Source organism: Xyrauchen texanus, chromosome 16 (genome assembly GCF_025860055.1).
Source record: "Xyrauchen texanus isolate HMW12.3.18 chromosome 16, RBS_HiC_50CHRs, whole genome shotgun sequence".
In the NCBI taxonomy this organism is placed as follows: domain Eukaryota; kingdom Metazoa; phylum Chordata; class Actinopteri; order Cypriniformes; family Catostomidae; genus Xyrauchen; species Xyrauchen texanus.
In genome coordinates this window covers 1,016,327-1,023,397 of record NC_068291.1, presented here as the reverse complement: position 1 = coordinate 1,023,397, position 7,071 = coordinate 1,016,327, and the positions used below count along the sequence as shown (strand labels likewise).

General features: G+C 39.7%; 1 long non-coding RNA gene across 1 annotated transcript; it reads right to left on the bottom strand.

Annotated features, from left to right (window-relative positions):
• Positions 1-4,298: 4,298 nt before the first annotated feature.
• Positions 4,299-5,835, bottom strand: LOC127657080 (uncharacterized). The gene is made up of 3 exons (XR_007972245.1): positions 5,632-5,835; positions 5,492-5,536; positions 4,299-4,847 (listed from the first exon to the last, which is right to left on the bottom strand). It is a non-coding gene; the product is annotated as an uncharacterized LOC127657080 (long non-coding RNA).
• Between the last annotated feature and the right edge of the window lie 1,236 nt (positions 5,836-7,071).

The window sequence follows — 7,071 nt, the reverse complement described above, 5'->3', positions numbered from 1 at the left end:
TTGAATAGTATAGTGATGAAGTTCAGTAGTGATTGAATAGTATAGTTATGAATTTCAGCAGTGATTGAATAGTATAGTGATGAAGTTCAGCAGTGATTGAATAGTATAGTGTTGATGATGTTCAGTAGTGATTGAATAGTATAGTGTTGAAGAAGTTCAGCAGTGATTGAATAGTATAGTGATGAAGTTCAGCAGTGATTGAATAGTATAGTTTTGAAGATGTTCAGCAGTGATTGCATAGTATAGTTATGAAGTTCAGTAGTGATTGAATAGTATAGTTATGAAGTTCAGTAGTGATTGAATAGTATATTGTTGATGAAGTTCAGCAGTGATTGAATAGTATAGTGTAGAAGTTCAGCAGTGATTGAATAGTATAGTGTTGATGAAGTTCAGTAGTGATTGAATAGTATAGTGATGACGTTCAGCAGTGATTGAATAGTATAGTGTTGAAGAAGTTCAGCAATGATTGAATAGTATAGTGATAAAGAAGTTCAGTATTTCTTGAATAGTATAGTGTTGAAGAAGTTCAGTAGTGAGATCTTTCCACCGTATGTTGAGAGAAAATTTTTGGTTTGACTCGTTCTGTGTAATGTGTCCAAAGACGAGATCCACACAATCCATTTGTCATGAAATAATGTCTTTCTTTATATCTTTTCTCTTCTTTACAGTCAGTTGATGATCAAAAACAACAAAAATATTTAACTCTAATAATGTACAAAATCCATTCAACTTCACTCTTGTTAATATGTACTCAACCAAAACACTTCTGTGAGACGCTCGCTAAACTAAAACTAATCTTAAAGAGACAGTACAGTTTTCATACACATCAATCTTGTAAGTAGTGCAAATTATACATGTAAACAATACCAATTAAGCTATTTGTATATACACTCACTGAGCACTTTAGATACACCTGTACACCTACTTATTCATGTTATTATCTATTCAGCCAATCGTGTAGTAGCAGTGCAGTACATAAAATCATGCAGATACGGATCAGGTCCTTTAGTTAATGTTCACATCAACCATCAGAATTGGGAAAAATTTGATCTCAGTGATTTGGACTGTGGCATGATTATTGGTGCCAGATGGGCTGGTTTGAGTATTTCTGGGATTTTCACACACAACAGTCTCTAGAATTTACTCAGAATAGTGCCAACAATAAAACACATCCAGTGAGAGTCAGTTCGGTGAATGGCCATTTCTTGTTGATGAGAGAGGTTCATGTAGAATGGCAAGACTGGTTTGAGAAAGGATATGTATCTTAGCAACTGTATGTATCTTAGCAACTGTTGCCCTGCCGCAATTACTAGGACAATCGACAGTACTTTTAAGCAGGATTAAATACAAAATAATCCCAAAAATTTTAAAAATTTGTTTTATTAAAAACATTGTTGCTGCGTCCGTTGTAATAGGGACATGAGAAAAATCTTTTTTTTTTTAAATCTTTAAATAAATTTGGAAAAGAGCATGCTATGCATTAAGCTTTGTCAGCCTTTATTCCAAATGAACATTTAACATCACAATGACACCTACAGTCACAAAGCAAGAGCGAGACAAAGAGACCCAAGAGTAGAGGAAACGATCAAATGATTTATTAACAATAAATTTTGACTTCAAGTGTGCTGGCAAAAAGTGGAGATCCTAGCACTGGCTTCAGTAGCAGCGGGAGAAGCTCATGTATGCTTACGCGCCACGGTTGTGCAGTGGGCAGATCCGTGAGGACTCCATGACTCCACTATTTTTTTTTTAAGTGTGTACTTCGTGGTAATCAGAATCAGATTAATGAGGAATCCTCATTTGTAGTGATGTGCAGAGAACAAGCACACAGCAGATTGGATGGCAATCACTCTTCCAACACGTGGGCAGAGATGAGGAATCCTCCATTGAAGATTCATGAGCACAGAGAACAAGCATACAGCAAACTGGAAGGCAACTACACTCCCGACACACGGGCAGAGACTGGCAACCAAACAGATACATGAGACAGAACCAACAAGGTAGAGTGAGGTAAGTTACTTCACACCAAACAACAATCTAGCAAAGATACTGACACAATGAAGGGATTAAGTAGGGAGTGAATCACCAGAGAACCAGGTGCTGCTAGCACGCTAATTATTGTTCTCCTTGGAACAATCAGCGTTACCATGGAAACACTGATCATGCATGTGTAACGCACACATGGTGCGGGTGTAGGACACCCTGCAGTTTGTGACTCAATGAGATTTACTGCAGAGGGATACACTTTTCAATATCTTGGACCAGATACCAGAAAACCACATTCGCTCAGAAGTCAGTTTTTGCAGCTGAGAAAAGGGGAAATGATCACATGAGACAAATGTGCAGTTGAACTCTGTATTATCATGTTCCCCGTCTGTCGCTCTCTTCGATGTTGTGTCGGAGAAGCAACACTAGGAGTCTCTCTTGAGCACCGAATATACCTCTGATCTATGAAAAAAGGCCAATGAGAAGTTGGCAGCTAGTATTTGTATATCCCGCCCCCGGACATATGGGTATAAAGGCGAGGAAATACTAGAGTTCATTCAGAAAATTTCTTTGGAGCCGATGGTTGTGCATGCTGTTCGCGTGAGATAACACCAGTTCCAGTATTCCTCTGACGCTCTGCATGCTGTTGAATTGATGGCGCAATACAGCGGCGATTTCTCCTTCTTGCACGGCAGTGCAATTGCCCCTAGTCCCTTCGACAGGGCAGAAACCAAACTCTAAGTGAGTTGTTTAAGAGTGATTTTTGAACGTCCTTTTCAGGACGCGTCTTTTTAAAGATGTGTTTCCGCCTCTGTGTAGTTTCTGGATGCGGTTGATTTCTACCCACCTCTGACGGTCATAAAAGCTGCCTGGCGTGCCTGGGCTACGATTACACGCAGGGAGCATTTTTATGAATGTTCTATGTTTTCAGTGTGAGAACATAGCCATGACAGCATTGCGGTCGTGGTTTCCTTTTGTCATGAGAGAAAGCCACTTCAGCCGCCCCCCGCACCTCGCCGCGGGCGATGAAGGTGATTTGGGGACAATGACGGGCTCTGTTCACCGGGTAAAACCCCGCAAACCACCCGCCTCCCCAGCACGCTTGCTGTCCCCTTCCACCCTAAAGGTGTATGTTGCTGCTATCGCGGCCCACCACGATGCAGTAGACAGACAAGTTCTTGGGTAAGCACGACTTAATCATCAGGTTCCTAAGAGGCACCCGGAGGTTAAATTCCTCCCGGCCAAGCCTGTTCCCCTCCTGGGCCTCTTGGTAGTCCTCGTGGGCCTCCAGAGACCTCCCTTCAAGCCGGCAGAATCAGTTGGATCAGGGCCTCTCTCTTAAGATTGCCCTGCTGATCGCTTCGCTCACTGATAGTGCTCTATGCGGGAATCATAGAGAGAAAAGAGGCCCAGCCAGGCTTGGCCTGTTCCCTGGTTGGCAAGCGTCACCTTGTTCCTTGTTCTAAGTTAACCAGAAGGACTCCGACGACTTTTTTGGGTCATTGGGGAAGGGTACGTGCAGTCTGATACAGCCGGTCGTCTTGGCGCGTAAAACACCTGCCTGCTCCTGTGTCAGCAGAACACGAAAACGGTTCAGCGCATGGCGTGATTTAAATTGGACCCCTAGTGTCACTTCTCCGACACAACGTCGAAGAGAACGACAGACGGGGAACGTCTAGGTTACGGATGTAACCTCCATTCCCTGATGGAGGGAACGAGACTTTGTGTCTTCCCGTCCACGTCGCTGAGCCGAGCCGCTGTAGTGGCCGGACCATTCCCGGCTCCTCAGAAAAATCCTGAATGAACTGTAGTATTTCCTCAACCTTTATACCCGTATGTCCGGGGGCGGGGTATGCAAATACTAGCTGCCAATTTCTCATTGGCCTTTTTTCATAGATCAGAGGTATATTCGGTGCTCAAGAGAGACCCCTAGTGTCGCTTCTCCGACACAAGGTCTCGTTCCCTCCATCAGGGTACGGAGGTTACATCCGTAACCTAGACGTTTTGTTGAAGAAAAAATTAAGAAAACCATAGCAAATGTCAATAACAGTTACACATAAACAATTAGTTCTGATGACAAAACAAATGACTCTTTATGGCAAATCTATTAAATTTTGTATTCAGGGTTATCTTTTCTTTTACTATTTTTTTTTATATTTATTATCTAATTTTAAGTTCCTAATTTTCCTATTTAGTTAGGTTTAATTAAACTAGGTTTCAGCTCTATATAACTTATAATTAACTTTATTTCTTCTTTACATCAATTATTTCTCAGTTTCACATATGAAAATTTTTATTCAGTGACATTCAACATAACCTGTGAATTATTACCTTTCAGAACTCTTCTTGGAAAACAATAAAATAAGGATAAAATACAGAGGACAATGAAAACAAAAATCTTATTCACAGGTAAGATACCCAATGTTACATCAACTCAATGTATATTCAATTAAATGTCTTATATTATATTATGTAAATTGCTCTCACTCTAAATGTGCAATGAGAGTGGGAATTTGTCTCCTCTTCAGTATAACTTTAAATCGGCTCAGTTATTCGCTCCTTTTCATCCACATTTCAGCTCAATTTCGTCACAAAGCAGTGTAGCTATGGGAAGAATTTGACTTTGATCCAGAAAAGGATATAGTTCTTGCTCTAATATTTAGACAAATTTCAGCAAAAGAATGTTTCGTCCTACCACTCAGACATTCCTATTGCGAAATGTTTCTGGTCCAGGCTCTGGTGTACAACAGATTGGCTCGCCAGCTCCTGTATAACGTTGAACACTCTTTGCTTGTTAACCAGAACAATTCAAATCTGGAATTTCTCCATGGAAATCATCATCCGACATTGCAGGAATATATCTGAAAAGACAGGAAACAGAACCACAAAGAAAGGGAAAAAAAATTAATTCTGACAAGGCCAGAATCATAATGAATTCTTGTTTTGCAATAATAGTATACGACATTTCATAGTGTACTTATAGTATACTTAAAACATTTAAAATACACACATATGTATTTACTCTCTAAATCAGCATAAATATACTGAACACATACTCTTTTCTTTACACATTTTCTTCAAAATTAGAAACTGTTACATATGAAACAATTTAGTTCATTTGCAAGCATACTCAGATATCTCATAACGTGCCTAAAGGCGTGCGACCATCATGCACGCACATGGTTAGCAAAACTAGCACGAGGTTAACAACTCACTTAATTCTCTAAATTAGCCATTGCCGCTAATTTATCAATTTACTCACAATTTTGACATGTTCACATGAAAATATTCCACTGGTATTATACACATGTACTTGAACCATGTACAGTATTATACTGATTTAAGAACATCTGATTCAATAAAATTATTAACCAACTGTAACTACTAAATATGGTAATCATGTAGATTCACTTACCAAGAAAACGTGATAATTGTCAGAAATAATGCTTATTGAAGCAAAGAATTTTACATCATGTGGATGGTTGTGTATGTGTTTGTCGTGTACCTGAGGAAGTGATGGCACCAGGATGAACTGTGGAAAGAACCCAAGCTGGTGGAGGAAGTGTGATGCTCTGGTCAATGTTCTGCTGTTAAACCCTGGATCTGGCCATTCATGCGGATGTCAATTTAACACATGCCACCTACCTAAACATTGTTGCAGACCAGGTACACCCCTTCATGGCAATGGTATTCCCTGATGGCTGTGGCCTCTTTCAGCAGGATAAGGTGTAGCAGATCCAGTTTTGTACATAAGAAATTTCAGACCGGAGACATCAGGATAGCTTCAAAACACCTCCATTTATTGACCCTGGAAACATATGGGACACTTGATCAGAGAAACATCTGTTGTGCTAAATTCTTCCCACGTTAAACACAATAGTGACTGGAAGAAGAGAAGGGGAAAATGTGCATCTTGCCTCGCCAGCGTCCACTCGCGGTAGAAGAACCAACATACAAACATTCCCTCAAAACAATCATACATATTCACATTATACTCTGTAGAACCAAAACCCAGCGTAACAGTTGGATATAAAGCAATTCAATGTATTACAGAGTAAAAGAAAGTAATAAAATAAAATAAAGATAAAAGATCTGTACAAAAGCACAATCCACATACATTGTCATCCGAATTACACAAATTAGATCACTTTATAATGTTTGGGTTAAAGAATTAAACATACCTGGAAACATATGGGACACTTGATCAGAGAAACATCCGTTGCGCTAACTTCTTCCCACGTTAAACACTGTGCACAAACCACTAGTTAGTTAGCTCCATGTGCGTCAAAAACAATAATCACATAATACTCACATAAATTAACCAATACACAAAAATACATTTGTATACTTGACTCAGAACACATTCCGTTAGATATTTAATGAATTTTAACCAGATTAATACTTTTAAACATACCAGTGAAGAAGAGAAGGGGAAAATATGCCCCTTGCTTCGCCAGCGTCTATTCGCGGTCTGAGGCTGACTTAACTCATGCACTCCCCAAAGGCATAGTGCGCAACACTAATAAGCATCCCACTTGAACAAAACACCTTAATTGATAGCTCCTACCAACAATAACATTGATTAACCCCTATAGGTATTTAATACATAATGAAACCAAATGTCTTTACCTCATGGCAATATAGTTTTGGGATGTTCATTACATGAAATAAAATACAATTAATATTTCACTCTATCCAACAGGCTACATTCACCCCCCTGAACTTCACAAAACTAGTCAAACACTAGTGACTAAATGACACAGGGGATGTGATTACACTTTGACATAATCACGCAATCTGCATGCAACATATGTTACCCAACTCACTGGGAAAGTCACAAAAGAAAGTTGGCCAGACTCTCATGTGTCCACCCGCAAAAAGAAGTGCCATAAACACTACTTCACAGATCACCTCTTACATTGTACCCCAAATTAATAACACTGACAGGGGAACTCATAACTCCCACTTAAGAAGCTTTTGACCTTAGAAGGCTAAGGGAAGGGAAGGGCTACGCTACGTAAGGTAGTCTGGGTCATAATTTGAATCAATCTATTAACTGGTTTTACCAATCTGCCAGCCCTTGTT